The sequence below is a fragment of the Elaeis guineensis genome, chromosome 2 (assembly GCF_000442705.2).
Source record: "Elaeis guineensis isolate ETL-2024a chromosome 2, EG11, whole genome shotgun sequence".
NCBI classification, from domain to species: Eukaryota; Viridiplantae; Streptophyta; class Magnoliopsida; order Arecales; family Arecaceae; genus Elaeis; species Elaeis guineensis.
Window position 1 is genome coordinate 125309694 of NC_025994.2, and position 6653 is coordinate 125316346.

Sequence of the window (6653 nt, forward strand, 5' to 3'; positions counted from 1 at the left end):
ACCATATCGGGCGATTCAATGAAACATCACCGTATCATTTTATTGAATGATCCAAAATTTATATAATTATTACTGATGGCCAATCCGAGAACTTAGAGTGGACACCGATAGAGTAGCTTGAGTTTGATATCGTATCGGATGTGGGGAAAACGAACTAAATTTTTTATTAAAATTATTTCCGATAAAAAGCATCCGAAAAGGAGAGAGGTATTGGTGCTTTATAACTTATCTACGATTCGACCAAAAATACTCTCCTATTTACCGATGAAATAAATAGTCTCTTTGAACAGAAGGATAGAAGTGGCTGATAGAATTATATCATTTCTGTCTTATCTGATCCAGATAGTCATTATCCGTTCAATTTAAAATATATTTGAAATATGAAAAGAATGAAGTAATAAACACTATGAATCACAATCTGATATCTTGATTCGACATAATTCAAACTAGCTGATATCTTGTTAAGATTATTTAATATCGGATATGGTCAAGATAAACAATCATTCGCATCATATGGGAGGCGTATCCGGACTAGATTTGCAACACATATCATCCAATGCATTTTACTTCATATGGAAGAGCATACAGGTGGCTAATTGTGTTTAGCTGATGATTATATACAATTATTATTCTGCTTTAATGGACTGCACTTGACAACCTGTACCTTGTATCAATTTTTTCATTTGGAAGAGATGTTGTGATTTTGCAGTTTCTTCGATTTTACGCTTTTAATGCTCATTGTCCAAGAACTGCTCTAAGAAGCTAAGCACTTGTTGGATTTGTTGCTTACGTTGGTTCCCTCTCAAATAGATCATTGCAATAAGAATCCATCTCCAGATATGACTATCTATGGTAAGGAGAAAATGTTAGCTTCTTCAATGGTGACTTGCTTTCACCTGCACAAGTCTCTTCTATCTTTAATCCATCACATATCTCCGAAATCAACTACTTTATTGCTCTTTATTTTGTGTCTTTGGTTTGTACTGCATCTATCAGTTTTAATGGTTGTAAATAGATTTTGTGCCAACCTTTTGTTTTTGCTTCCTTGAACCCTTTATCCATAAATTATTATTTTCTTAGCCTTAAAAGTTGGTGTACGGTTTTGCAATGGTGACCACCATAATATGAGCAACTAATGTTGCTCTACCAAAAAAGAAAATGCCGGTATTGTTTCCAAAAAGAAAAAAAAAACGATGGGACTCGTATTGTTTTTTACAACTTGCCCTCCCTCCGTAACGGATCAGGACCACCAGTTCCCACCGTATGCTCATTCCTTTCGTCAAGCAGCAATCACAGTTGAGACGTTTGTCCTGCCGTTACGGTGTGACCATCAGTCGTCGTACTCCTGTCTGTAGCCCGATGATGATTCCAGGTAACCGCGTGGGGAGATAACTACCGTTGGATCAGAGGTTGTGGTGTATCGCGAGGCGTCAGGGGACGTACCAAATTTTGAAAGGTGATGGCCCCGTGGGGCCTCGTCGCACGTGCTAGAAAAGAAGATGCCGGCGGAGAAATGACGCGCAGGCGCCGCCGCCACGAGCGCCGCAGGCCCAGCACAAATCGCGCCGAGCGGCAAGGCAAGTTGCCGTAAATAAATATCCCGATGTAACGGAGGTTATAACGGAAGTAACATTGTCACCGCCGTCCAATCTTCGTGCTAAAAATGTTATGCGGCTTTCCAAGTCTTTAAAAAAAAAAAAAAATTACTGATGCTGCAGATATTTCCTCTAATGGATGATCAAAATAGAGATTGGCGATCGAAATAAGATCATCTCGATAATATCTGATTATATATATTATAAATATAAATAAATTAAAAAAATAATTATATAGATTTGAGATTAGTGGAGACAATTATATCAATATATCATTATCATTAGATTTGATTAAAGTAATTGTAACCATGAGACTAAATGGATAGTAGGTATCATGGTAATAGTTGCTATGTAGTTATTATATATTTTACTCATCTTGTTCATGATTACCAGGCCATCTCTATGAATAAAGAGGAGTAAGAAATTTTTAAATAAGTAATTAAATAAACTTCATAAACATGGAAGGTCAACAAAAATTTGGATAAGCAATTGACTAACTCTATTATTTTTTAATTTTTTAGATTATTTTTGAAATTTCAATCAATTTCAACATTGAGCAATCTGATAAAAAAAAATTATTAAAAAAAATTTATTTTAGATCAAACCATCAATTGAGTAAAATCAATAGCTACATCCTTGAGCCTATGCAATGCATTTAGAGATTATCAATCTCGTTGCCATCTCAATTTCATTGGTCTCAATTTGATCTTGCAATTTAATGATAATAAAAAGATTATATTCTGATAATATAGATAATAAAATTTTAAATTTGATATAATATAAAAAATAAAATATTAATTTTATTTATAAAAAATGGCTGATGGGATTCTGCATGCTATTGCAACGGGTATAATTTTTGAGAGTTATGTGATGTCTGAATCGTGATGTATTTTTTTAAATTATTAAATAATAATAAAATTTATATTAACTATGAAAAGAATTTCTGATTCTGACTCCCAAACGTTATGATTTTAAACATAAAAATTAGTGAACTAGTGTATGTACTTTACATCATCCATTAGATTGTTGTGTACCGTATGAATCTCCAATTGACACAGATTAAGGGCTAGGGCCAACTGAAAAGTATAGTGACGGTGGGAAACCAACACTAACTTCCGGATCAGTAATTATCGTACCATTTTGTATAATTTGATATAAAATATATAATATCATATCGAAATCGATAAATTATATATATATATATATATAAATTTTATATATATATATAATTTATATATATATATAAATTATATATAATTTATATATAATTATATATATATAATTATATATAATTTATATATATATAAATTATATATATAATTTATATATGTAGTTAATATATATATATATAATATATATATATATATAGAATGATACCGAACGATGATATCTAGAATATATTATTCATATATAAATAAATAATAAATATATTAATAAAATATAAATTAATATATTTTATTAATAATAAATATATACTTAAAGCACTTAATCAATTAGGATCCTTTCGATTAAAGGATGAACGTCGGCTCAAATTAAAAGTTACAAAAAATTAACTACAAATTTTAAAAGCTGAAATGGGGGGGTGAAAAATATGATTTTTTTATTCCAATGGATTAGACGACCAAAACAGGAAAAATGCAACACGCACGGCTGTTATATAAGAGAAAAAGAGACCCAAGAATAATAATAAGTAGAAAAAGAACAAAGTGGCGCGTGCGAGGAGCGGACGAGTCCTGTCGCATTTAATTCTGGTAAGCTTTTTGGGGGTGACGCTGCTAACGAGGTGAAGCCGCGTCATGATTGGGGATTGGAAGGACACGTCAGGAATTATTCTGGGAACTCGTAAAACTGAAACCGCATCCCCCGCATTCTCCCCTCTCTCGGTCTAGTCTTGTTGATAAACTTACTGATGACCGGCCCACTCAAGTAGCACGATTTTTGTTACCTCCATGTTTTCTCAAAACAGATTTTTCTTTTTTTCTTTTTTTCAAGGGCGAATACGTTTTGACAAACAAATTAAAAAAAAAAAAATCTGTTAAAATGAGCTTTAACGGTGTTAACAGATATAACCTTTTTACATAATTAATCCACCGAGATACGAGTATCATGCTCTCTCTCCACCCATAATTTTTGCATTTTAAATTATTTTCTTGATTTTATTATCTTTCATTAAAACATGTGAATATATACATAATTTTTTTTTTGATGATTATGAAAGGTAATGGGCTGAGATTTTTTCGTAGAGTTGCACGTATAAAATTTTTTACGACCATCATTTTAGTCATATGTACATGCAGGCACTCAGAAGTAAATATATTGAATCTTCATTTATATTTGTATTTATATATTTTATTTTTTAATTATTATAATTATATTTATAATAAATTGATTTAATAAATTAAATTTATCAGAAATATTGAAAATAAAAATTAATTCGGAAGACTATAAAATTATTTGAGATCTCAGATGACTGAATTATTGTACCGGCCAATTACATGAGAGAGAGAGAGAATGGATCTTAGAAAAGGGTAGATGTGAAACCATGTAATGCATGGGCGGCATTGTATCTCATCTATTATATTTATTTTATTATTATTATTATTATTTGATTACAATCATCATGTACAGTGATCAAAAATATTTATATAAAAAAATTAAAAAATAATTATAATGTTGGCGTTACTAATATAACCATTGAAATATATTAGTTGAGATGATAGAGAAATAATATATATAGAGAGAGCCAGTCTAGAATCAAATTAATTGAATTTGAATTTAAATCTGATCAGCTCAAAATTTTATAATAGGAGTTTTACCTCAATGATCTAAGCCATTGAATGTAATCTACTATCTCAAAACTACTTGCACATAAAAAGTCATATGATTTGAAGATTTCTAGTCTATGCATCTAGTAGTCAAAAATTAGACAGCCTAAATAAAATCAAACTAGATATATTTTTTTATCATTTGATGTATAAGTTAAGAATTTTCAAATCATATAATTTTTAGTGTGAAAGCAATTTTAAGATAGTAGATCACCAACGGCTTGAATCATAGATATAGAATTTCTCTATTTTTCAATTTTGACCTGATCAGATCTCAACCCAGATTCGATCAATCTAATCCAAGTTTGCCTCTCTCTCTCTATATATATATATACACACACTGCAAGTAGGGTTAAAGGTAGTATGGATAATATTTGTCAGAATCCGTATTCGAATCGATCTAGATATGGATAGAAATTTGAGGATTCAATCAATATTTGTATCCATATCCATATCAATTAAAAAAAATAGATATAGACATGGATAGACAACTATCCAACCATATTCCATAAAGTTGATTTGTTGTCGTACAAGTCATAAAGCAATCATATTAAAGAGATTTGTGGGTGCTATAGGGCAAGAGATTTGTTTTTTAAAAATCAATCAATGACTGTGCACCTACATAAAAATTATATTTATTAAAAAAATAAGAAAATACTAATCAAATTTAAATTATTCAAATTTAAATATCAGATGATGCACCATCAAAATATAAGTAGTATCGCTTCAAAAGGAGGAGGGATGGATTGGTTATATTAAAAGTTAGTATGCAATTAGACACAATAGTCTAGTATGATAGTGAATTATGTATTCTTCTCCACCTAAAGAATATATATAATATTTTTTTAGAAATAATTAATAATATATATTTAATAAATTATTTTTCCCTCTCTGATTGAGTGATTTGCAAACTGAACGATTCGTCCATCGTTTCTTTTCTTTTCTTTTCCTTTTGTTCTTTTGTGGGGGAAAAGAAGTCTCTTTCAGTCGTTATATGGAACTAAAGTAGGATTCCATGTTCTTAATGAACACGTTTTATTTCACCTTTTTTCTCGCCTGATTTTTCACATTTTAAAGGGGATCCAAGAGATAGTCTGTTGCTTTAAGTCGACACCCAAATTCAAGTCCCATTGGCTTGTTAGAACGTTCTGGTTCAACATGGGCCCAAGGCCTCACAACAGCATATTTCTTTTCGGTGATGTTGCACCAAGACCCCGAAGGATATTGATGTGGCCAAAGGTGGAGAAAAATCCAAGCATCGGGATATCAAGATGAATCTGCAAAAAACGTCTGATGACTCGTTAAGACCGTCATAGAGAATCGGAAAGGAATAATCCCGTCTAACCTCCTAGTTTAGGCATCAACTGATCTCTAGTCTGGAACGTCACCAACTATTTAGGATGATTTTCTATGATCGATACTTATGGAGGCATTTTGAATTGAGATCTCGATTGAATGCCAATCTTAGGTTACTAATTTATTCAACCATGTGGATCATCAGGAATCTTCTAACAAATTGTCAAAATATGAATATTATTCACTTTTAATAAATTTTCTATCCTAATGGTTTGACAAATCACGATTTAATAAGACAGTCAATCGGATTTACATATGGTAATCTACGATTCTATGTCTATATGAAAAGATAATCAGGGACTTTCGAAATCAGTTGAATTCTAAAGGAAAAAAAAAAAAAAAAAACTGACACTCTCGTCCATCTTCTTTTCTCATTTTTTACTGTTCTCAAATTTTAATTAATTTATATATTGAAGGATCTTTCGTCTGAGAACCTCGGAAGAGCATGAATTTTTTTTGACAGATCCATCTCGACGTCCCGTGCTTGAATTTTTCTTCATTTTCGACCACATTAGGGCCTCCCGGAGCCATGGCGCAACAGGTAGCAGAGAATGGAGACACTCGTTGTACAAAGGTAATGCCGGCAGTATCTGTACTAATGAATTCAGCAAGAATTGAAGGAAAGCCTCTTCCAGTACTTTCTGATATTATTCAATGCACGCCATATTTGCCAAACAATTTTGTCAAATTTTTAGAATGCGACCGTTGGCGTTAGCACCAAGTTGAGAACGGTTCATTGATTCCATCCATGTCTTGTGTTTTTGGATTTTAAATTATCGTTTTGGATTTTTTTTTATTATAAAGCTTTCGATAAAGAAATCATCATATATCACATAAGTATATGATTAGGAAAAATAATGGGCCCCACCAGCAGTTC